The sequence below is a fragment of the Ptiloglossa arizonensis genome, chromosome 11 (genome assembly GCF_051014685.1).
Source record: "Ptiloglossa arizonensis isolate GNS036 chromosome 11, iyPtiAriz1_principal, whole genome shotgun sequence".
Classification (NCBI taxonomy): domain Eukaryota; kingdom Metazoa; phylum Arthropoda; class Insecta; order Hymenoptera; family Colletidae; genus Ptiloglossa; species Ptiloglossa arizonensis.
The window spans coordinates 10,148,066-10,175,142 of record NC_135058.1 but is presented as its reverse complement, the minus strand read 5'-3'; the positions used below and the strand labels follow the sequence as shown (position 1 = coordinate 10,175,142).

General features: G+C 44.6%; 1 protein-coding gene across 1 annotated transcript in view; it reads left to right on the top strand.

Annotated features, from left to right (window-relative positions):
• Kug (FAT atypical cadherin kugelei) overlaps positions 1-27,077 on the top strand; it is a 726,821-nt gene that overhangs the window by 666,367 nt on the left and 33,377 nt on the right. The window lies entirely within an intron of this gene.

Below are 27,077 nucleotides of genomic sequence, written 5' to 3'. Positions count from 1 at the left end.
GAAATTTACGGGCGATTTTTAATTGCTCGTTCTTCGTAACTATGTAATACATAAATTACACTTGTAGTACATCCTCAAAAAGTTCTACGCGAAAATATGTATCGAATGTGAGTTTCAAAGTAGACTTAAACACTCTGTATCGGCACTGAATTGACTAACGAGCGTTACAGGATCGTCCAGTTAATGTAAAAAAGTTTTCTCGCAATCCTGTTTATTCGACGAAAAATAATTCCAAAAATGTAAGAAAGGTAGAGAAAAAAAATCGTTTCCAAGTTTTCACTATTTTTAATTCCAGACAAATATTTGTATAATACTATGACAGACCCTATTCACAGTTACAAATTTCTTAACAGTTAAATTATTACAATCACTCAGTTACTCAATTACTCTCAACAGTAATTATTACTCCAGAAAGATTGCCCCGAATTAAAATTTCAAATCAAAACTCACGACAAAAAAAAGAAATTCAACACGACAGAGCGAAACAATTATCTATAAAAAATTCCGTAATTTTTAATGATCCAACACCCCGTATAATATTCTGAAAAGATCGTTCCGAACTAAAAATCTCGATTTGAATTCCTCTCGTTGCAAAACTCACGGCGCGAGAAGAAATTGGGTAATTTTTAATCTTGATAATTTAATTTCAACAACGCGTACCCTGATTCCGTGCAATGTACCCTGTAAAAGATCACCCTAAACGAAAATCGCCAGCCGAGTCTCTCTCGTCGTACAACGCGCGTGTTCGTGTTCGTCACCCACGAGGAACAAGTCCCTATTTATCGATACCTCGAGATAGTTATTTCGCGAACAAGTTTCCCTCCTGACCGGCGTTTCCCCCGGCCGTGTCTAAGCGGGCTTCCGGTGCTGCAACTTTCATACTGTCCGCCTTGCGCTGTTTGCAGGAATACACTTACTTCCTTAACCGTTTATCTCCCGACAGGATTTTCTCGTCGGGGCTCAGGAGGATTCAGACGGGACAGGGGTAGCCGGCTTAGTAGTTCCTTGGCTCGCGGGGTAGCTTCAGCGGAATAATCGCTTTACGCTAAGTATAATCGTGCGTCGATGCGCGTAGTTTGCGCTCCGCTCGTCGACGATGTACGCGACCCGGTGCGCCGCGCCGAGTTAAGTCGGATTCGCTAATAAAACGGACCACGGTACGGTGCGTCCCGTGTCGAATTTCCCAAATCGTGGCGCAGACCGTGGTAAAACGCCGCGACCGAGACGACGTGGAATCCTCCTCGTCGAAACTACCGCCAGCTTAAAGACGATTTCCAAACTGCTACGACGAAACTTTACTCGTTCGCGCGACGCGCCTCTGTTTCCGTATACCCGAACCGCTTCGTTAATTTGTTTAAGACTTTTGAAAATCCCGCGCCAGACGGGATAAGCGATCGCGGTTTACGAATCTCCCGCGAAGAATTCGAGAAAGGGGTGCCCACTGCTAGGGACAAAGAGAGCGGGTTCCACGAAGTGGAATAAAGTTGTGGAATATTGGATCGATCGACTAATTTTAGAGACTGAGATTACGTTTGTGTTTCCAGATCTTTGAATCGCTTTGTTAATTTATTTAAGAATTTTGAGAATCTCTAAGCGATCACGGTTTACGAATCTCGCGCGAAGAATTTGAAATCCGGGGTGCTCACTGCTAGGGACAAACAGAGCGGGTTCCACGAAGTGGAATAAAGTTATGGAATATTGGATCGATCGTCTGATTTTAGAGACTGAGATTTCCGTCGAAAGACGCAAACTTTGTCAACGATGCAACTCCCATTGCACAATAATTCAATTCCAGTATTCTTTATTATAACGCAACCCTGAAAGATTCAACTCGAGGTACTCGATATCATCGAGAACGTCCACAGATTTTTAACTCGAAATACGAACAGGTACGCATCACTTTTCGCGTAATGCGCGAAGCGTTTTCGCGTAATACAATTTTTATCACAGTACTTCCGAATGAATCGAACCAACGATTCGACGAATAAAAATCCCTCGAGTCGCTACTGTCTACGTACCTCTAAAGGTGTACTAGAAATCGAAAGACGTAAACTCGGTTCACGGTACAACTTACATTGTCCAATAGTTCGATTCCGTCTGTAATCGACATTTCGGCGAGCTAGGGTCGCGCGAGCGGCATTCTACGGGGTCCACGTCCACGGAATACATTCCCGAAACATCGCTTCGCTCGAAGTTCCATGCATTCGCGAACGTCCCTGCGAACGACGCGACGCCCGTTACGCTCGCGCGTTTACGCCGACGATACTACCCCCTCGAATCGCTACACGAGAGAAAGAAAGAGAAAAGAAAAAAACAAACGAAAGACGTTACGAACGGAGACACGGTATCGAAGATTAACCCCGTTGAAATCTCTCACGCTCGACGGAGACGGTCGAATCTTCGAGCTAAATCGAATTTCCTAACAGGGTGCTAACGCTAACAGGTCGATTACCAATGCGTTCTTTCTGTCTCTCGCCCCTCCCCCTCATACCTTTCTCGAATCTCTCACCCTCGCCGGTTTCGGGTTCGTTCTTTAACCCCCCTCGTTCGACCCTGTTTCCCCTAATATTGTCAGGGCTGGAAATGAGGAAGAAAATCGCATCCTCCTCGAAGATTGAAAAGTAAAATGAGTAGAGGTCGTCCTCCTGTCTCGAGTCGGTGAAAGCGAGAGGACCCGGTTTAAGGGTGTCGTTCCAACCGACTGAAACGAGACGGACGGACGGACGAACGAGTCGCGAAGACGAGTAAGAACACCGGGTGGGTAGAACGAACGGTGAGAAAAACAGGGACGGCGAAGTGTCGGCGAGCGAGTAGATGGAGAATCAAGGACGGGACAAGGTGAGGCATTTCTCCACGGGTCGTCGTCATTGGAGAGACTCTTGGGGGATTTCTTTTCTCTCTGCGTCCGGATTAAAGGAAGAGCCTCGACAGCTCTTGCCACCGTCCGCCTCGCCCGTTCTGTCCCCTGCTGCCTGCCTGCCTGCCTGCTTGCCTGCCTGCCTGCCTGCCTGCCTGCCTGCCGCCCCCTCTGTCTCTCTGTGTGTCGCGAAACCCTGGAATTTCGTTACAATGGAAAGAGCAAAGGAGTATACCAATCTCGGAAAAAGGTTTGCCGTAGCGCTATACCAGGGGGATCGGAGGAGAGGGTGCTGGGGAAATAAATAGCGGCCGAAGGAACGAAGGAGGCGGTCGAGCGGCGCCTACAACCTCGTGCCCCGCGTAACGAGTTTTTACGTGTCGGCAAATCAGGGCTAGAGAGGAACGAGGGAGTGTGTGTCGTCCAGGTGGTAGCGATCCGGTTCACGGTGCAACACATTTCGTTCGTGTGGAATTTATTAAGCTGGCCCCGAGGTCCATCCGGCATCACGAGCGAAGGAAGTCCGACTTAGGGAGCGGAAACGCGGCGAGGAGTTACGGTATCGATTTATACGGGACTGAATCGCGAGGAAACCCCCGTTGCCTGGAACACTGCGGGTTATTCGTGTAAGGGCTTTGTTGTTAACATATGCGCGATTGTAAGTAACATTTACGCACGTTTCGGGTATTAATGTTGCGAAATACTTCTTATTCGTGTAACGTAATTCATTTTAATCGAGAATCTAAGTAAAAGATTAATATCGATGTTTCTCGAACGAGATCAATGGGATATTTTTATTGTTAATTGTACCGGATCAATACTAAGAAAGAAAAATAGAAATTTTTCTCCCGGTTACTCGTCTGTGCATAATTTCACGAGGCTACACCTGGGTAGAAAAAAACAACCAACTTGTTTCGAGAGAAAATATATATTCGAGATTGCCATTCGTATTCGTGACACATACTTCGCGACTCACCGTGAATACACAAATTAGCACGCAAACGATAGAGGATTAAACTAAAAGCGTCCTCGTAATTTTTGCGAGTTAAGACGAGATAATTAGTTGAATTAGTTCGGAACGCGTACAGGATTAAGCAATTATTGAAGCAACTCTGCGACAGTATTCGAAAAACGCGTTTCTACGTTTCTGCCGCGGAAAAAGCAACTGGAGAATGTTTTCCAATAACTAGGGAAATGTGAGTTACTAAACGGGAACTCCAACCTTTGCGAGATAACGTTCTTAATATTTCCGTACGTAAACTTTCGCGTAGAACGCGTATACAGATACTCTCGTTTCCGTATGGAACGATAGTCACTGATTTATTTGCAAATACATCTCACTAATATCTTTCGCTGCTTATCTGTAACCCCTTCGAAATTTGTTTATTTGTCGAAAACTCTCAGCGTGTGAACGCATTTGGAATCACTCTAAGTATCATAAAATATCATAGATATCATAAATAAAATCCTGTACTGTTCGATGGTCACAAATTGAGCAAATTCATTCATTCGAAAACCATATGTTTGTATCTTTTTTCTTGCTCCTCTCACTCGCATTTTTTTCTCTCGTACCTATGACGAAAACATGAGAGTTCATCTGGTAAGTGAAGATACAAAATCTACGAAATCATCTCCAGAATTCTTCTTCGATAATTCCTTGATAACCTTAACTTCAAATTTAAATCACTCACTCGTCGTCCATCTTGTTTATTCCCTTCGCGAGGGAAAAGAAGCTTTTTGCTTCAATTTAAAATCTCGTTGTTCATCGAGCTCGCAAGATTGATTCGACACTTAACACGCGTCGATCATTACGTTGAATAAATCTGATCCGCTCGAATCTCTTCGGGAAACATCCGATTCTCAAGAGGATTTCACACGAAACAAACGTAACATCAACGAATTGAATCGAGACACGATCCCCGTGTAGGTTAACTTACAGAGTGTCCCTCAGAACCAAGTACCAAAACTTTCGTAGCTGATCGTATTAACCTTGAGAATGGACAAAGGTCGCGGGAGTGTATACCTGGAGAGAGCTTCTTTTTCGAGTTGCGATCAGTTTTGTCCGCGACAGCACTCAGCAAGATTACCCGACAAGTTTGGACACAAGCAGCATAACTTATAAGATACAAGAACACGGTTCTCGTTCTCTTGGTCCCGCTGGCAAAGAATAACACTTGTTGCGATCGAACGAGAAGGGAGAGAAAAAGAAGAAGAAGAAGAAGAAGAAGAAGAAAAAAAAGAAAAATAATCAATATCCACCACGGTGGGGTCATTTGAATAATTACTATACGTCATACCGCGGACAACAATATTTCCTCCGGTCCTTTCTCGTGCTCTCCACGAAGTCCAATTAAAATTCTAATTTTTTCATCTCAACTTACCTGTGCCGGGTCATCGTCCGCCGATTGTGTTCCCCTGTTTCTTTTTTCTCTTTTATTTTTTTTTTTTTTTTATCCACCAGTCACAGCAAACAAACCGGACACCACGGCGAGCCAATCACGACTTCAACTTGAACGCATTCGAGTGTCCTTTTTCCCATTAAAACTTACGCGCTGGTACGAGCGCAACGCGTTACATAAGCGAGCATTTTGCATAAACCCGGCGACGAATTTCTCGCGGTCCCCTCTCCCCTCCGTCTTGATCGTAAAAGTTGCGATACGCGGTTATCCGTTGTCTGGCACCGTGAAACTTTCCAACAAACTTATTCCAGCGGCGTTTGTTTAGCGTTCTTCGACGACACGGTTGAACTTTTCGCGAATCGAAGCCAGTATCCCGTCTCAGAATCTCTCGCGGTTTGTACGTGTACGTGCACGAGCACGCGCGTACGAAAGAATGTTATCGGTGTAGGTACAGGAGAGAAGATAAGTCCAGTTTACGAGTTATCGAAACATATGTATCCACTTTGATCAGAAAAATTCTCGAGACGTCCGAGAAGACTCCCGATATTTGAATAAGGCAGTTTTCAACTTCGAGGGAACTTAGAGATCCCGATGTTTGTCACGAACGATTTAGTTTACGATACTGATGCGATTTCTTCGTGTTTTCGTTACTTTGGCACTTTTTTTAATTACGTACGGGGTCGTTTTAGATCCGTAGGGTGATTATTAGACGCTGAAGTTTCAATCTGTAAGTTTTAAGGTAGAGTTTGACAAACCATATCGAATTTTATCGTCAGAAATTTAATTTAGTTTCTTGATAAATTGATGAGATTGTATCAGATTTGTTTTTTAAATGCTTGGAAATATTTATACAATTATATGGAGTTCTACAGAGCTCAGTAAAGGGCATGTGTGATAAAATAATTACCATAACAGTTAAGGGTTATATTTGGTCGACTTGGTTCAAATTTATTTAGATGAGAGTTGAACCAGAGACTAGACAATTAACGTATGCAATACTCTCGCGTTAGGAAATTATTGAAAAATTTTATCTCGATACCATCATTCTTCGTGCGATAGCTTGAGAATATTTAAAATAAAAATGATCGTTCGTGGTATTTTTAGTATCCGTCGAAAATTACGTTCACTCCGACTTAGCGAAACAAAATCGGTGAAATTTTCACGTTCGAATTACGCAAACTCTTCGAAGCTTCTATTTTCGGTTGCACGAACCGTAACGCTACAATTATTCTCAAAACCGTTGTCGTTAAAATTACGACGAGCGAAACAGTCGGTGAATTTCGCGGGAGCTCGATAATTTAGGAAAAACCTCTCTTAGCTGTGGAAAAATAACGTTGCAACTTTATTAAAATCCGGAGATAAAAAAAAAAAAAAAGAAGAAGGAAACAGGTAATAATTACGACTTAAGAGGGGAGTGCGCGTTTCGTCGGTAATAAAATTACATTAATTTGGTACTAATAGAATTTCCGCGCGAGGACGTTGTCGGATTCGTTTAAATTACGTTTCGGTACGCCCGGACGAAATTTTGCAATGCAAATATCCGGCCTCTTGCGGAGCTCCTAGATTAATCACACCCCGCGAAATAATGATCCAGAACGATATTTAATAATATCGCGGATACGGATTTACATTAGCGTCGTTAGCCGTGCAATGGATAACTCACGGCGACGTTAACGAATCGGTGGATAGAAAAAGAAAAAGAAAAAAGAAAAAGAAAAAGAAAATCCGATGGAAATGGAATAGGTAGCCCCACCGCGTTCAGCTGATAATTAATTATCCTGTTCGTGCAAGTTGACTCAATTATTGTCGCGGTTTGTGTCGCGGTGTTCCGTAAACGTTCGACGATAATTGACCGAACGCGTCCCAAAGAAAAACTTGTTTCTCTTCGTTCGGTTAACGAGGAGCGTCAGTCATCGTGATAGAACTCGATGTCTTGATGTGGAATACCGGAAATGTTCACGAAATTGCACCTGTCGATTCATCGAATCTTCGGTCTTCTTTTTCAACGATTTCGTCGATGTTTGTCCGTTTTAATTTTAACGGATCGCTCCTGGATCCGAACTGTTTTCCAAACAAACGAAATAATGTTCGAACTATCCGGCTCTGGCTGCTGTGCAGAAATTACAGAACTATCGGGCATTTATTTAAAGCACAAATTTAAAGCACAAATTTCAGAAACAACTGATTAGAAGAAGTTTACATATATGTATTCTAATAGTTGATACTTTGTGTGTTTTGTATTTAAAAACTGCCGGAAAATTTTGATGATACACTGAAAATTTCGTCGTATATTTTAAATAAGAAACGAGACGATAATTGATTTGTTAAATAGAACTTGTTAAATTACGATCGCTCGCTGTAAATTCTAAAAATGTCAAAAATTGCTCGACTTTCTTCGAACGTGTAACAACCGATAAAATACTCATTTTTATTGATCGATACACGTGAAATTTTGATTCTTACACTTTTTAAACTTGGATCTTAGTCACATCGCGTGACTTTTTAATTTTTTTTTCTTTTTTTTTCGAAGATGGCCGCCCTATCGGTACTCGAAACGCTCGTTTATCGGTCGAAAAAACGCAGCTACCAGTCTCGAGATCCCTGCGTTTCCATTTTTGCGGAAACGTCTGACGAGTTCATTCCGCGATCCAGGGCGTACCTTTTTCCATAATTCCGGTCATAATTTACGAGACCGGTGGCGCACTTCTAGACGCGCAGAAAACTGGAAACCGCTTTTCCTTCGCGCGGAAGCTCGTCGCCTAGTCTGTCTACGGCTGCTTTTTTGCCTGCCATAAATCGTGGAACGCTCGTCGTCGAGCGAAAATCGAGGGTGGATTCGATTCTGGATAGTCGAAGTTCTTCTTGGACAGTTTTCCTGTCCAACTTTCAACGATAAACTTCAAAATACGTGGCAATTTGAAAACAACGTATCTTCCACGGAGCGAAACGAAAGATGTCGAAACAGCCAAAGACGAGAAATTTTCTTCCAAAAATTGCAACAGTAGAAAATACAACGAATGAATTCTTTACGCGACGTTTCGTACAAATTTAAATTCAAAGCACAAGTTGTTAAAGCTCCGAACGAAAGTCTGTCCCGCGAGAACGCCGAATCTGCTTAAAATATATTTCTGTGTAGAGAAACTGTTTTTATCCGCGGTTTCTAAATCCTGCAATTTTCCATGGGATTTAAGCCGAACATTTTTTAGTCTGTGCACGAATAGCACTCTTAAATATTCCTGGGTTTCTGTTGCAGTCTTGGATTTGTTACAGTACTCCAAATTTGCTACGAAATGAGCTTCCATTAATTTTTGTTCCAGCTGGTCGCGCCTTAACTGTAAAATTCGATAAATGGGTCCTTCGTTCTAATGTCGAATATCTTGCGATTCGAGGCTCATTGACTTTATTTTTTCCAGGCGTCTTTTTGCATTATAATATCGAATATCGTGAAGCACGAGGTCCATTTCAACGAAGACGTGCTCGACCTTATAAATTTATCGTATTCTTGAGACACTGTCGAGGTCCTAACGAAGAAGAGGAAAGAAGTTGAATATCACATGTATTATTTCATGTATCTCGACTCTTGTTACGTATACATTGCAGATATAGTGCTCGGAACTATTACAGGGATCACGTTTCAATTTACAGTAAAACCTCGATTCTTGCAAGCAAACTTCGCTCGTTGCATTTTGTTGACAAGTGAAATTGATGTCTTCTGTTTGAGAAACGAGTAAATGGTTGGTAAGAGATCGATGGTCGCGTAAGAGGTTAAACATGGCCGATAGAAATATACTGTGAAAGAAGATTCATCTTATTACATCGATTGCCTCTACAATTGTATCGAGCTCGTTCAGCCTCCATTTCTGCTCGATATTTTCAACGAATATTTAATTTACACAATGCGCACAATTATTCTGGTCAGTGTGTACAATCGAGAACTTCTACCTGTATATATTGCAGGTATCTAAGAGTCGAGATGAAATAATACGGTGCAGGTAGCTTGATCGAGTGACCTTGAACGACCAGAACGTTACATCCCACCTGTAGTAAACTTTTCGAAACGAAACATAGCTTTTCACTCTTCGTCTCCACTTCTTTTTTCCATCGCCCTTGTCTCGTTTCGCGTTCAAAGATGACTTTAAAGATAATAATAGTTGTTGAGTGACCTTGAACGACCAGAACGTTACATCCCAACTGTAGCAAACTTTTCGAAACGAAACATAGCTTTTCACTTTTCGTCTCCACTTCTTTTTTCCATCGCCCTTGTCTCGTTTCGCGTTCAAAGATGACTTTAAAGATAATAATAGTTGTTGAGTGACCTTGAACGACCAGAACGTTACATCCCAACTGTAGCAAACTTTTCGAAACGAAACATAGCTTTTCACTTTTCGTCTCCACTTCTTTCTTCCATCGCCCTTGTCTCGTTTTACATTCAAAGATGACTTTAAAGATAATAGCTTCCGAGTGACCTTGAACGACCAGAACGTTACGCCCCGACTGTAGCAGATTCTGAAACGAAACGCGACTCTTTATTCATCGTCTCGGTTTCTTTCTTCCGTCCCGTTTCCTCTCACATTTTACACTCGAAGGTAACTTTAGAGTCGAACATTCCTAGTCGAAAGGAAAACGAAATCAAAGGAAATCGCTCCGCGGCGCGCTTCGTTTAAGTGCAAAGAACCGAGAGTTTCGATAACTCTGGCTTTTCGGTGGGCGCTTTAGTGCCCTTATTCCCGAGATACGCTTCAGACACTCGCGATATCCGAAGTAGGCTTGAAACTTGCTTACCGGCGTGCATAGGACGCGGAGGAGTGTCTGGCAGATACAGTTTCGAGCACCTACTCGTATATAGTCGGTTGAAATTTATGATCGACGTGGTCCCCGGTACGTGGTTGGTTAAACTCACAGGATTCTTCGTTAATTGATCATATTGCCGCGCGCAGCTTCCCGGAGAATTTCATCGCTGTCCAAGCTTTGTGATATTTCGATGACGAACTCGTTACATAGTTAATACCCAACCGAATTCTGTTTCCATCGAAAATGTTTTAACGTTGCCGTTACTCTTTGAGACACGGTCCTCGCAATATTGTACAAAGCATTCCCCGATAAATTCATATTGATCAATTATATCACCGCGTTTGAGGAACGGTACCGTAATAAAATCTGTTTGTGTATCATAGCGCTCCATTTCCACGTGTAATTAACCATTGATACCGCGACTAAACTCGCCACGATCGAAGTATGCTCGCGGTTGCAACTCCGTAAAATAATTCCCAACTTACGGAGATCCGACCTAGAATTTTAATTGTTGCAACGAGACCCACCGAATCCTGGACCTCGATATTTCGTTTACTCGTTTCCGATCTAAATAGAAACTAACTTCTATCGTTTCGTGTACAAGTAATAACACATTCACGGGAAAGAATACCGTGAAAATCAACGAGAAAATTTCCGTGTTGGTATATTATAATTTCTTTCGACGTTACCGAAGTAACAACAAAAAAGATGACTTCACGAAAAAAATGTCGATCTATCGGTTAGCCATCGAGTCACATTTTGGGGATGCTTGTAAGTGACATCGTTTATATTCTGTCAGGAGCCCACTGATTATCAATCCAAACACCGATTATTTAAAAACTACTCCAATATCGAACGATGGTCTCCAAATTCGAACTCATCGCGGTCATTAAACTTGAACTGTCTCCGTAAATATTGCAGAGAGCCCCCCTCGATGGATAAACGTTCGCGACAAAAAGTACGTTTATTTCGCAACACGGGCCAGTATCGTGGAAAATTACTCGCAGCGCAACAGCCAGCATCCAAGATATTGCATCGTGCGGCGCGTAACTATGAAAGCTATCCGGTTAGCCTGGACGTGCAGGTCGGCCAAACACGCCGGGAGCTTTTTGCCGCGGCCTTATTAATAGATGCGATTTTTCACGCTTTTTCCCTGTCTCGTTTCTTCCCTCGGCCACTTTGCCAGTTTTCTCGCTCGGGCCGCGACACGCGCTAAAATATGTCAGGACCGCCGCAGCTGAACCTCTCCGGCGTGCACGAAGTACATTAATAAGGATGCCCGCCCTGGCGCTTATGCTATCCTTCACGATTGTTTTTTCCGCAGTGGCTGCATACCGTATTCTACCTGTGAATAGAATTAGTCTTGCAGCTCGCGTTGCAGTGGGCGTACGTACGCAAGGGGAAGGGAAAGAAGGGTTACAGTCTAATTTGCAGATGTACCCTCGGTCGCGATTCTACGCGCCCGGCTCACGAACGCGGAACATATTTTAGACTCGTTTCGAGTGCTTCGGCCGCATAATTTACGCGCGGATATAATTTCTCTTGCAATTAGTGTTGCAGCTCGTGTGCGCGGAGAAGGAACGGGACAGATCTACGGATGCACCTTGAGCACCGGCGTTCCTACGCTTGCAACGTGTATCGTGCGGAGGGATTGAAAAAAAAAAAAGAAAATAGGTTGCATAAATGAACGTCGGGATCACAATTAGTGCACGCAGGAACGGAAGTTTTAAATCTACCGGTGCACCTTAAACCGCGCTCCTACTTGTATGGGAGGATTCAAATAATGTTGCGAATTGTACGTCTGAGTTACTGTTAGTGTTTCTAGAGACGGAAGTTTTAAATCTGCGTTCCTACTTGGGTAACAGAACGTGTAATGGGGCTTAAAAAAAGTTGCAAATTGCATCTCTAGGTCACCATTAGTATTCGTAGAGATAGAAGTTTTAAATCTGCGTGTGCACCTTAAGCCACGTTTCCACATTTACCTCGCGAAACGTATTCGAAGCGTTCCAAATTGTCAAATCACCATCACCAGACGTTGCAATTCGATACGTACAGATTCGGTTATTTTGAAATTCTCGGACACGCCTTAAGCCACATTTCTGCACGACCAGGTTACGAAAACACCCGAAAGATTGTATCTCGAGCTACTCGTGATCCGCGTACAACGTAACCCGGGGCGAAACTCGATATTCCGTATGTCGAATCAGCGGTTTCGTGGTGACGTCTTGGCGGTGGTGAGCCGCGCGAAAAAAATTCAAGCGGTCCTCATTTACCGATGGCTCTTGTTACGAACGCGCGACATCGCACGCCCCGTACACACCAATACGTAGGATCGATTTCGGTCGCGCGTAAAAGGCCTGCCAATTTCCGGTCAGACGGCTGGCCTCCATCGTGGAGGAAAAATATCGCGCGTATTCAGCATCTTTCTAGGGTGGTTAACCACGGTGCCTTCGCGCCACGTATTACGACCGCAAGAAGGCGCTTGGAAGAGGGTACAAAAAGAACGAGAAAAACCCAGAAGGAGGGAAAGGGGTTGGGGCAGCGGCAACCGATCGTCGAGCACGGTAAAGAAAGAAAAGGGCTCGTTCAGCAAGGGTGAATTCCTTTCTTTTTTCTTTCTTTCCTTTTTTTTTCTCTCTCTCCCTCTCCCTCCACCGCCATTTTTCATCGACTTCTCGCTCTCTTTCGTGCCACTTCCTTCCTCCCCCGTTTCTCGTTCGTCGATTTCTTTTTTCGCTCGCCGGCACTCACCGAGTGCTGGAACCCTTACACGCACTTCCTATGGACACTCGAACTCGTCGCTAAAGTCGCTTAATTGACGTTCTCGGGTGTTCCCTTTGCACGGTGCGCACCGGTTACGACGAGACGACACCACCGTGGCTTCGCATCTGATCTCTCTCTCTCTCTCTCTCTTTCATTGTAATGAAAAGTTCCACTCTCGTGCTGCGACACCGTTACGGTAGGAAACGCAGCACACGAGCCACGAGCTCGTACGGAGGACGAGGACCCTGAAGAAGAACACTCGGACCACTTGTTTTTATTCGAACATTCACCAACCCTCTCGCCACGTTCACCTCGGGCAAGTTGGATTTCTTTGAACCAGACACTCGATACGCGAGAACGTGTTAAACGCGATTTTTGATCGAAGTGGTCGCGAACGACGGTGAGCTTCGAGGAAGGAACGAAGACAACGAAATAAAGCTTCTTCGGGAATTTTTTCGAATCGCATTTTACTTTCGGGGGTTGTGGGTTTCGTACCACATGGTCCTGAGTACTCGAGTCGGATTACAAATGGGGTAACATCCCTCTGGATCGATAGATAGACGTTGAAACTACAACTCCTTCGTTAAAAACTACAAAAGCACCATTATTCTCTACACAAATTCAAAATTTTCCAAAAAAAAGTAACTTTCAAGGTACAGATTTAAAAAGATTCCACCAATGAAAATTACATTACAACAAGAATCCTCCGATAAAATCCTTCGTTAAAAGCTACAAAAGCACCATTATGCCCTACACAAATTCAAAATTTTCCAAAAAAAAAAGTAACCTTCAAGATACGGATTCGCAAAACTTCCACCAATGAAAATGACATCGTAACAAGTGACCTTCGACGAAATCCCTCGCTAGAAAAGTGCAAAGAAGACAGTGTTCGGTCCCCGTCGTCTAAGTGGCAATTATTTTCACGCGCTCTCGTCCCGATGGCATCGCGTTGTCTTTCCGCGGCAAGTGCATTTATCCCGTCGACGATAAAGAATAATTACGAGCGACCAGACCACGAAGAACGGTTCGTTCGTTGTATCTGTCCTCTTGTTCATCCACGACGGTGCGAGTATATTCTTCGCGGCGACAATGAACCGACCGCCTATCTCTCTATCCGCCTAGCTCTTCCGGGAAGCTACTCGCCATCGTCGTCGTCGTAGGGGACACGGCGCCGCGACGCCCCGCGTACCCGTCCCGTCGCTCGGGGGCATCCGGCTCCCTTGATTTTCGTCTCGTTACGGGTCTACCTTCTGCTCGAATAATGGAACGGGAAGCAAAGAAAAGCGCGCGCGTCCTCTTCGCGCTTCCTGTACACAGGAAGTTTGCACGCCAACCGCGCATAATTGATGCCCCGCCAGATGCTCTCGCTTCGCGCGCGTCCGTTTCTCTCCTTCTGTTCTCTGTCGCGTTGTTATCTGCCGCGCGAGTTTGCCTTTTGGTTCGCGGAAGCGTTCATCAAAGGAAACACGCGAAAGGAAAAAGGAACGAGTGAAATTAGAGGAAAGGGAAGGGAGAAGGGGGTGGACGAGAGTAACAAAAGTGACGAGAAAGAAGACCTTCTCTTCTCACCGGAGAAAGTAGAAAGGACGGTGGAGAAAGTAGGATGGGGAGTTAAATACGCGGAGAGACCGTGACGATACCTCCCGCGTTCCCCACTAGAGGGACACTCGAACGCCAACCGTTTCTCGCAAGCTCTCCTACCGACTACGATTACTATATATACGATCCTTTACCGAGTACCCAGTGTCCACTAGGCTCGCGATGAAACGTTCTCGTTTCCTTTTCCAATGTTCGCTTCGCTCCTTTTCCCTTTATCGTCGCAATCTGAGAGGGATGAAGGGGGGGGACGATGGACGAGCACGAAGAGGCGGACAGGAGGAAGAGCAAAGGAAGAGGGGGAGGGGGGGGGAGTTGAAGGAGAGAAGAAAAGAAAAATAATAATAATAATAAAAGAAAAAAATATTCAAAGATGGGTGGGTGTACATGGGGAGGGGTGTGTGATATTAAAAAAATACTACGACGGAGTGTGCGATTATAAAAAAGGGAACAACGAATCAAAAAAACAGATACAAGGAATTATTACAGACGGAAACAAAGTACGGGGAAATTAGAAGGAAACTGGAACGGGAGTAAAAGGATATTAAGTACGCGGGGGTGTAGAGACAACAACACTGGGACAGCGCGATAGAGAAAAGGAAGAGGGGAGGAAAAAAATTACACACAACACCGTGATTTAAGTGCGAGAGTAGAGGAAAAACCGGGAGCTCACAAAAGAAAAAGAGGAGAAAACGCGGGAAAAAGGAGAAAAGGAGAGGAGGACTAATCGCGATGAGTATTCAAAAATCTTCAGAGCCGTCCGCCGCGAGGGTGGTTGCGCGCGCTACGGTCGAACGAACAACCAACGGTGAAAATACGAGGCAGCCGCGGGAAATGTCCGACACAAAGAGAAACGAATACGTGAACTCGTCCGGTTCAACGCACCATTGTCTCGAATTCTAAAGCGGCGATGTATCCGCGATTTTCTCTAGCTGCCTTGATTTTCGTGGAACCGTCTGGCTACGATTTGCCCGCGGTTGCTAAGTTCGCGATGTATACAGGGAGGAGGAGAGAAGGACGACGAGCTCGTTAAATCGCACGACCCCGTTCCCGATGGATGATGATTCCCCAACGAAAGAGAAGAAGATTTCTCCGACCTTCGATAAGAAGGAGAACCATCGTTTCCTCCTTCGTCTTCGTGTCCATAGCGCCATCTTGTGCATACTTTCAACCGTCCAGCTCCTCTGGAACGTCTTCGAACGTCCTTTCGTTTGCACGAGCTTTCATAAGCAGTACTACAATAACCCCCTGGATGTCTTTCGAAAAAAAATTACAGGTCTTGTATATGTTACGAGTATCAATAGTCGGATGAAAGTCAATCGGAGTGGTACGAAAGGATTGGACAATATTTACCACCACCGCGTTCGTGGAATTCCAGATTATTTACCGTTGTATCGCGATGTACAACGTAAGAGCTCCGAAGACCGGAGATAGGGATCATCGAAGCCCTCCTCGATGTGTTCCCGTTCATAGCGAGCAGTTTATTGCGAGCAGGATACCACGAACGTCGAAAATAGCTACGGGTTATAAGAATTCCAACGACGTCGAAGCACGGTGGCGTATAAAACGCGCAACTCCGTTGCGGATAAACGCTCGCTCGGTTCCCTGGAAACTTCATCAACATTGTCCCGTTTAAAAGCATCGGTGGCCGGCCCCACGAGTTATACCTACCCGTGTACACAACGAAGTCCTTTCGCGGAACAAACTTCCTCCCGGTCACTTTCGCGAAACCACCAGCCTCTCGAGCGCCACCGTCGGCAATAGTTATTAATTACACGATCCGGTCGCTCGCTAATTGAAGAGAAACTTCCTTTACCGGTAAAAACAGGTAGACAATTAAGAGAAATACACGAAGCGGTGGGGGCAGGCACACGGTCAGCGAATCCTTCCGATGTATACCTCGCGTCCTTGTCCCTGGAACCGCCGGCTCGGTTTCCAGCTAGTTCTAATTATTAACGACCGCAATTACGAGGGTGTTTCCTGCGATAATATCTTTCGCGGCTATCTCCGCGTAACTTCGTACGCGAAAGGATACGGGTGATTAGGAAACACCGATGTATAAAGGACAACGTGTAACGGCCGTTCTGGCTCGTCGGGTACAGGTTGAAACGACAAAGTCAATTTTTTACGGCGGAACGTACGCAACGTTAACTCGATCGCGGAGGATACCATCGGCCATCTTGGTGTACAGGCTAATGCGAAATGTTTGGAATACTTGGCGGATAAACCGAGAAGTTAATTTCGAACGAAGTTGGTTCGATTTTTAACCATCGGTACGGGAAACTTAAACGCGCGCCAGGGCACGGTTTGAAGTAAGCGGATATTTATTGTTTTGTTTTATTGTTTGGGAGATGATAAGGTGTTGGATTTTTTTTAAATAACTGGTACGCGTTATTTGTACATAGGAGTTATTGGTATTAGGATTAATGGTAGAATTGAAATCGTTTTCAACGATTTGCCTGAACTAACCGGATATTTATCAATTTTGTGTTTTTTTTACTGTTGGGGGGATTAAATGTTGAATTTTTTTTTAAATAACTGGTATACGTTATCTGTACATAGGAGTTATTGGATTAATAGTAGAATCGAAGTCATTTGGCCGCTTATCATCTAAACTAACCGGATATTTATCAACTACTTGGGTTTCTTTTATTATTGTCGGAGAAAGAAAGTGCTGAATTGAAGTGCTGAAAGAAAATACACGTTCAAATATTCAATTTCTTCGAGCGTCGTAAAACGAAAGTAAACCTACGTAACGATTGCACAATTCGGTAATTAGATCGAACACGGAACGCAGATCGCGTTACGAGTTTTCCTCGGAATAATGCACCGCGAGTTTTCGTCTCTGAAAATAACAACGGAATCGTAAAATTCTGGCACACAGTTATCGCGCTCGTAAAATATCGTATTACTCGCGCGCGTTTTCAAACGTCCCGCGCAGAAGCTGCGCTCTATTTCGAAACTCACGTTGCACGAAAGGATAACGTTTATCTGGCCACTTAACCATCTTGCGGCTGGGACCTTAAGCGTTTTCCAATGCACGGCAGCGAGCTAAACGAGACGTATCCTTCCAATCCCGTGGCCCTGTTACGAGGTCGAGCTCGATGACTCGAACCATCGAGTCGCTCGCGAATCATCGAATCGTACGATCCCCCGTGGAAACGTCCGGTTGAGTATCGTTAACCAGATTACGATAAAATACGATTCGCGAACCGATGAAAGAAAGCTTCCGCTTTAGATTACAGTTCACCGTTTCCCCTTTGAAAAGAATATTCCTTCAAAGCCCCCGATAATTGCGCCGACGATGAAACCTGGCGACAGATATCGTGTATCGTTGGTCAAACAGAACGAACCGGGCAAGCTTCGATCTCGTTTCGAATTTCATAACAGTTTCGCGCGCAGCTTTGGCTACGCGCGCACATCCATTTTGCTATCCTCGTTTTCGAGCTGTCGTTGAATAAAAAAAAAAAATACACACATATATATATACACACACGTACATAGCGCGTGTATACCTTTGCGTAACGCCGCGCACAGCAGGCTCGAGATGAAAGGAAAATATGGTCGACGAACGGGCCGCGGAAGAAAATGTTTGAATTATATCTTCGCGGTCGAGCGAATAATAAAGCTCAGTGGGGAGCGATTGCGCGTGGAAAAGTTAATTGAATTCAATTCCGCCGTAAAATCGAGCCTGGCTGGCGCGAAGGTCGACGGTAATTCACCGAATGAATTGACAATCACCGAACACCGGTCGCTTTAAAATTCGATTCGACGCACGCGGCGCTCGATTTGGAATCGCGTTCGCCGCAGTTCCTCCTCAGCCCCGTTTTCCCCGCGAAATTATTTTCGTTCGAGCTTCTTTCAACGGGAACCGTTCGGTAGAAAGTAGAACGAACGGTTCCTTCCTCACCTGGAATACACCCCACTCGAATTATGTACGCTTTTCTGCTCCAACGAACGAACGAACGAACGATGCCTAATGATCAGTCGGTCTACGTCGTGAAAGAAAACAAAGGGAAAACTCGAGGGTCAAATGAGACGTACCTTCGATGAAACGAGCGAAGGTTGACCGAAGGAACCAACGACCTCTCGACGTCGGTGGTTTACGAACCTGAAAAACTACCCTACTCGTCCTAATCAGATTCTTTACGTCGCCGGGTTCAACGGGGCGCGCACGCTCGCACGCGCGATCTTTATATTTATTTTACGACGAGCGTATTGAATTTAATCTTTACGGTGTTCCACGATATCTTTCGATCGCGGTTCCCCTGGAAATTTTCCGGTCGAGTATTAATCTCGCGCGCGCGAGATTTCGAAACGCATCGTATTCCAATTTGTATCTTCGATTTCCAATTTCTGTTTGAGCAACTTTTCGTGCGATGATACGACGTAGCCGAGAAGCTGGTTATCATTCTCGATATTCTGTTATTGGAGACCGCGATCAAAGTATTTCGTATATTGATTTTTACAACGAGCCTGCTGCAAGATTTTCGTTCGTTCCGATGCAGTGGACATCGAATATAATATTCTACGTTTGTGTCACGATTATTGTTATTAGTTCAGTCGACGTGTTATTATTCTACGCTCTCGTGGGATACTGTTCCGCAGTAATAAGTCGATCTTCGTAAATCAGAAAACACTTTAAGATGTGTACTACAAATAAATACTATAGTAAATTAATGTAATATCTTATCGAATAAAAAAGGTGTACGTCTCGCATGGAATAATATTGCGTAAAGACGAGCTCAGCTGCTTTCGAACTTAACTGTAAAAATAGAATTCGATAAGAATTCTTTTTCAAAAGAAAGAAAAAGAAAACGCACGGTAATGCGTTTGAAAATGCATACTTGCATTACGAAATCCCGCAATAATGCATCTCGGACCGGTCCACGAGTGCTGTTCCCTATTTTCGCGTAGAACCTGGCGAAAGCACTCCACGGTTGAAATTTCCGGCGAATGGAAAAGTTTTATAGGATTTACTATCCGGCAAACAAACCATTCTCGAGAATGCATCGCGATAAGAATTCGCGAAACGAACGAGGAGAACGCCTTACGAAGTTCGGACACTCGGTGCATCGATAACGCGGAACAAGTCCCCGAAAAAGTGGAATTCTTCGGCAACGGGAAGCTGGTGTTCCTCGTGAAAGGCACAGCGGACGCCGAAAGTGTGGATAAAAGAAACGCGGTGAGACGAAAGGGGAGAATCTCGATGTACCCGTAAACAGAGAAACGAACGAGGTGGACGGACGGTTGCATGCGATTAAAAGAAGAAGCTCGAGCATTTTTGTCGATGGGAACAGGATCCGTGTAATGCTCCTGGTAACGGTAATCGCGTTGGTGAAACCTTTCGAGTAAACCGCTTCGAACTCGAGTTTTCGATTCTCGCCGCGATATTACGCGCGCTTTTGTACTCGTTGATGAGTTACGAAGTACGCGGGGCCAATCGTTTGCGCAGATGCGGTCTGCGGTGCAGCTACCGCTGAGCAACGTTCGCGGATTCGTCGTTTTTCGTGCAGGGGAATTTCTTTCGACGCGAACAACTCGGAAATGAATAAGAATCTCGGTTGGAACGAACCTATCCATCTTCGTTACTTTGCGCGAAATCGTTAGCATCGTTACTTATTGTACGGTATTTCAACGTTTTGTGAAAACAAACGTGGTCGAACTGGCTGTGACTTCCAATTTCTTTTCTTCGGTATTTTTGCTATTCTATTAGAATTTAAAATCTTAACAAAAAAAAATTTTATAATATTTGAGAACTTATCGTGCGTTTTATTTTATCATAAATAAACGAACGTTATCGAACTAGCCGTGACTTCAAATGTTTTTGTTAAGTATTTTTTTGAATCTATTCGTGGACTTATCGTGCGATACATTTTATTAAAGATAAACGAAAGTTATCGAACTAGCCGTGACTTAGAATTTTTTTTTTAGGCACTTTTGCAACTATATTTGTAGACTTATTGTACGTTACTTTTAAATTCCATGAAGAAATAAACGATAATACTTTTACAACGATAATATTCTTGTAGTAAATTTAAGTTCGAAACTACATCGACAGAATTGAAACGTATCGTAGAAAGTAGTTTCCTGAAGAATATACCAGGTTGTTAAGAAACTTTTGTCGTTCGATAGAACTTATCGAAGAACCTATTAGACATTGCTGTGTACCGATGGAAAGAAGACACGAGACGACCCATGATCAAATATTTGCCAATTGGCACCTTGTCACTCGTCGAATGACCCTTCGACCACTTAGGAAAATGCATATGTACAATCTTCTTACGTATCTTTCCAAAGATTCACCGTGCAACAGCCAATCGTCAATTTTACCATACTTTCATCGAACCACGGTACACTGTGCACTATTAACCGACACCTAATTACGTTTCGATTGTATAAAAAAAAAAACAACAAACCACAGCGATCTCTACATGCCCCAAGTTCAATCTCCACTGCGCGAAGGGACCCGTTTCTAACCCTACGAATTAAAGAACCGAAATAATTCTTCCCTCGGAGATAAATGAAAACCCGGAATAAAATTGCACGAAGTTTCACGTAGGTAAAAAACCCCGGATAAGAAGACTCCTCGTCGCTTAATTAAGTTCCCTTGAATTTTCTAATCCGATTGCATTAACTCCGTGTACACTCTGCCGGTTTTCAAACGGAAACTCGTCCCGGTGATTGCATCGCGAAAACTCCCGGAACGAGGCACGGGAATATCTTCCGTCAAAGATATTTTACGTCAAATCACACGACGAACCGTTCCCATGGACGATCCCCCATGATCGGTAGCAACCGTTGGTACCGCGTCCAAAGATAAATAATACCTCCGCTCTGTTAAAGCCCCGTGAAACGCCACTCTTGCCTTGTCGTCGCGATAAAAAATCAGGATTTCTTCCTGTCCCGCGCAGAACTCAACGCCACCGTAAAAAGAAAGAAAGAAAGATGAAGAAAAAGAAGAAGAAAAGAGGCTCGTAAAAGCGTAGCCACCGCTTCGACGTCGTAGGGAATTTCGAAAAGCGCAGGTAATGGCGCCTACCGGGCGCCATCGGCGATTTACACAGTCCACGGAGCAGGTTTTGCCGTCCAGGGTGCCGTTTCCTTTCGTCTGGAGCACCCTCGACGACTTCCTCAAACAGGTTGTACATTCTTAGACGCGTCTTCAAAGGAGGCCTTATCTACAGTGTCGCTCGGCGACGCCTGGAAATTTTACAAAATAGAGATCGGCGTAACGACGAGACGCAAACTGCACGAGGAATTAACCGAACGGTGACTGAAGCGAGGAAAAAGGATAAACATCGCGGCGTGTTGTCGGCGTAAACACCGGTCGTAATCTCTTCTTTCGCGTAATGGCGCGAGCGGTCGCGTTCACGCGCAAGTATCGAGGGATTTCTCGAATTGTCCTTCGATCGATGGGGTATAGAAATTACAAGTGTTTGGGAAGGGAGATTACACATTTTGGGAAGAGAGATATCGTTGCTTGAAATAAAAGGTGAACAGAGTGATTTTGGGACGTAGGTGTATTGAACGAATAATACAAAACGTAACGCGTGTTCTCGCGATGAGTGTACTGGACAAGTACTCTGAAACTTCGATCCGAAACCTAAACAAGAGACGTTCGTCGCGAGAAGGTGAAAAAGTCGCGTTTCAATAGCCCTTGAGTAAACGAAACGGTTATCCGATACTCGTACATTTCTCACGATCGATCGTCTATCTTAAAAAGCACCTTTTTAAGTGAATCGCGATACACCGTTCGATTTTCCTTACGCGGTCACGGTCGATCTTTCCAAACGACCGGTACTCGTGATTCCTTCGATAAATTTCTTCTTCCACCCCTAAGTTACTCTCGAATGCTCGAATACATCCCGAAAGAATCCCTCCCCGATTCGTCACGCGCGTACTTTCGCGAGTTCAACGACGAAAATTTCTCCTTTATCGTTCGATGGAACGAAGCAGAAGTAATTTCCACGACGTTTGAAGATCCACGCGTAGACGAAATATCGTCCCGATCGATTTCGAATTACCACTCGCGACACGGAGATTCGTGCGGATTCCTCGCAGCGAGACCGACCCCGTTTCCACGATATTTCGTCGGTTTCGAGAAACGAGGAGTAATGTCGGTCGCGTGTTCCCGCGCGGTGGCGGCAGCGACGACATTCCGCGAAACGGAGTTTATTATTGCAACGTTTCGCAGGGACGAGAGGCAGCGGATTTCGTGTCGAGCGAGCGGGTCCCGCAGGCTTAGCCGCGTACGCGAGGTTAAGCTCGGAGAAATCACCGGAGGCCGACGGGGTAATTACGCGGAGACGAGAGGAGTCCCGACACGAACCAGGGGGAGAAGATTCTAAAGAACTCCGTGAACGGTGCACCGCCATTAGCCCTAATCACGGGGAAAACGCCAGTTCCTCGAGGAGATCCGCGAAACAGGATACACCTCGTGTAGTTCAGGCCCGGTCCAACGTTCTGTCGCTAAGTGGTCCGCGCGTGACACCACCACAGGGAATTCTTCGCGATCTCGGGATCGCTTCTCAGATTCTTCGACGATACGAAATTCGAGGTAGTTCGATCCTTTCGTGAACGCATTTCGGTGCAACTCGAAGGTTCATTGTTCCTTTTTCGAGTAAAAAGTTTTCAGATATTGGCCACTGTAGTGTTCGATACACTTGAAAAATGTATACTCTACGGGAAAGTATATTTTACGAGATATCTCAAATTTGTCGATACAGTGACGAATTTAAATTTACTATAAGAATAATGTACACCTCGTTAATCGTTCCTATTTATTCTCCTCTGTATTTATTTTCCCTCTTCTTGTCCCTTATATAACACGTATCACTTCTATCGTTTACTCTTCTTCAGCAGAGGAGTAAATCCTATATCATATACTTCTATATCCATACCTTTCCTTCCCTAATTATTTGTAATTTGTAGCAATAACTTTCATACTCTCCACCAGAGAGAAACCGATTGCTGACCCCAAGTTCCCATACCAGCTCCAATCGGTGTACTAAATTGTTCCATAAGTATTGTCGTTTTTTCCCATTGTAAAAAAAATACTACGACACTTGAACTTTGAACAACTGCAAGTGTACAAACGAGTCGACAGGTCTACACGAAACTTCACAGATGTTCATTAAACCATAGTACCATCTTTAGAAAAATAAAACGAGGAACCTAAGCTCCATTTCTTATCAAACAAAACTTATTGAGAAACCTATCACATACAATTATTTACAAATCTCCCAATGTCCCAGCCAATAAAACAAGGCCTGCTAGAACATCTTACCAATAAGAGCCACAAGACCCAGAATAAAACACTCCTTTTCTATTCCTTCCTTTTCCTATACCTTCGCCCCTTTTCATCAATCGCATCCTTCACTCGTCAAAAATTACCAAACCATACCACAATTGCTCTTACGAAATCTGGTTCACCAGTTTTCGCGTCGTTGAACGACGAGAGACGTTCTACCGATATTAAAACGTGCCCCAGGTGTCGCCACGACATTAAATGACAAAACCAACGTTAGGAAAGGAACCGACGCGCGACTGCTGTTAAATGGCACGGATTGTGCGCGGATCCGCTCGTGTCCGCTCGTCGCGTACCAACACGATGCTTCGCTCGCGCTTGCTTAACCGATCCTCGTTACACGCGGATCCTCCGGTTTCCTCGCCAACCTCGATCGTACGACGTTTCTCGAGGGTTCGTAGTTACCCTGGAATCGCTCGTATCAAGCTCCGTCGTCCACGGACCACCGCCAAGGGATCCAACGATGGACACACGGTGTCCGAAACAGAGGAGTTTCCTAGTCCTAATTTAGTGCAGGTGTTACCAGAAGGATGTGACGGTGCGCCCTTCGAGAAATGGCCAGCCCCGCGGCGGATTTACGCCGGAAACGGGGGAATCCCCTCGGTCGTTCCGTTCACCGGCCGGAAATTGCCATCCCCGCGTCTGATTATTTCTGCGGTGGACACACGTTCGCGTTTTCGTGTTTCCGTATTCGAAATCGGTGTCTACGCGGTCCGTTGCGCGACACCATTGAATCTGGTATGGTTCGAAGGTATCGAAGTGCAGGACGAGATTGCACTCGGTTCGTATCGCGCGCATTTGCGTCGCGAAGAAGGCGATATTGGGTTGTTCGGGAAGTCGTTTCGTTCTCCAAAATGGAGAATGTGTAATTTAACGAAACGTTCGTACATTTTGGAAAAATCGTGTTTCATTTTCACCGAAAGAAACGATACGATATTTCGAACAACCCAATGGATTGAAAGTTAATTCCTTGCTGTATAATTTAAGTTTCCATAACGCGTGTTACACGTGGGAATTATCGTAATAATACCGGTGGTGGTTATTGTGAAACAGAGGTGAATAAAATTGTAGGATATGCGTGTATCGAATTGGGGAGTCATAGGAACGAAACATTGACAAAATATACAAATAGGCCAAAAATTTTCCAGTCTCGATCGCTCTTCTGCTCTTCTGTCGAAAACACTTTATATATACATATATAATCTGAATTATATATACATATATAATAAACTAGATCGGTCACGACTCTCGCTGTCCTCTTGAACGCTAAATTTTCCATTCGTTGACGAATAAAAAATAATAATCACCGTTACGGGGACAACGAGAACGGAATTAATTCCGCGTAAAAACAATTTGCCGGTAACGATGAAAGGCTCCCCGCTCGAAATACGCTTTTCGCGATAAATCGGCCGAAATACTCGAAAGTTAAGAGCAATTGTACTCCACCGCCGTTTCGGAACCACCCACACTTTATCGGTCCATTTTTGTCGGGGTTTACTTTAATACGAGGTCTCGTTGTCTCGTCTGAAGCGCGATAAATTTTCTTTCTCCGATAGTCTTCGTTTTATTCGCGATTCCGGACCATTTACTCATCGTCGACGAACAGTCCGTACGACCCTACCGCCCCGAGTTAAATTAATGAAAATTGTTACGTCTCCCAGGAAGACGTTATAAATCCACGACCATTATTCGAGGGATTCCTCCACTCCTCTGTTCAAGTCGCGAAGGATTTCGGAGAAGATTCCTTGACTAATTTACGTCTAGGAACACCTCGTCTTTTATTTTGACATTTGTCAACCCCAAGTTTCACGCGTTACCCTTGCTCCTCTCGAAAGGGCGAACTGGAAATTACTCGATCTTTGGCGTGTGTACTCGACTCGATGCACAATCATCGAAAGTAAAATAAAATTCGAAAGAGAATTTGGACACGTGTAGTTTCAATTAATATGTATACATGTACATATTTACAGAGGTGACTAGTGAAAATAATTAAGAAGAAAAAATCGTAAAAAGTAACATAGAGTTCTCTCGATGCTCGTTCAACGAGAACCAATCCTCAAAATGCACTTTGGTCTAAAACTTAAACAAAACACTCTCTCGTCGGACTTTCTGATCCTGAAAATGAACTTTGATCTAAAACCTAAACAAAAGACGATCACAGGACTCGGCCAGAAGACGAGAACTTGTCCCACATACGTACATTTCTCGCGATATCTCTGATCGCATCGATCGACATTATACGCGATAAAAAGAAAAAAAAAAAGAAAATACTTCCCTTACGAAACGACTCGATTAAATTTCGCGCTTCTATTCACCGTGTCGGGATCGATCGCGAAATGGGAATTCCGTGACGGTACACGCAACGTTCAGTTTTCGCGTCGTAAAATGTAACATCGGTAAAGCGCGGTGGTGGGGTATATCTGGAATACGTAAATTCTAAATGTCTCGAATTCGAGTTTACGAGGCCAACACCCGCCCGTTCTGGTCCGTGGGTTTGTGTATTTCCGTCGACGGATGTGATTAAATATCGATCGGTGGGTGAACGCCGTGGAATAACGCGCTGGTAAATAATTTCACCCGAGAATGCTTCTCGTGTCGTGGCCATTATTGGAGCTTACGAAACACCGGGGGAAGAAAAACGGCGAACGAACCAACGAACGAACCAACGAACCAACGAGCGCGGAAAATTCGTATCAACGCCTGCTGGACGAACGAAACGATAAATTATTACGCTCTTTAAATCTCGATATCGCGTATTCGGGGAGGAGGGTGAACCCTCGACCAATATGCGCTAAAGATAATTGATAACCCGATATCGGTTAATCGATACCCTGGCCAGTGTGACCGGGCTACGAACGATACAACGAACGACGGACGGACCTCCTCGATATTGCTTTCGGCTATTTTTCGCGGGATGTGCCGACATGTAAAACCATGGGCATAAGGGAAAATAGTCACGTTCGTGGCTAACGAAACAACCGAGCCGAAGTAATTAAACTATCCTCGATCGTCATCGTGTTCTGGCTATGACAGTTCTCGATTGGCCATTTTGGTAAATTCAATCAAACTTTTCCCAGGCACCGTTTCGCGCGCCACAAAACCACCAACCGAACGTTCTTTTTTCCCCCGATTTCTCTCGTTTCGCGCAGAAACGAACGTCGGACCGTTTCCGGTCTCCGCTCCGTGCACACGATAACGGGGGACAACAAAATAATCTCCAACCGAAAATCACTCCGTTACGCGCGCGCCAACCACGACACCGGGGGAAAGAAAGAGGGTTTTGGAACATTTTTCGGAAATACGTGCACGAATTCGATTCCAATGTAACGGGCGAGCACCGATGAATCGAAACGAAAACTCT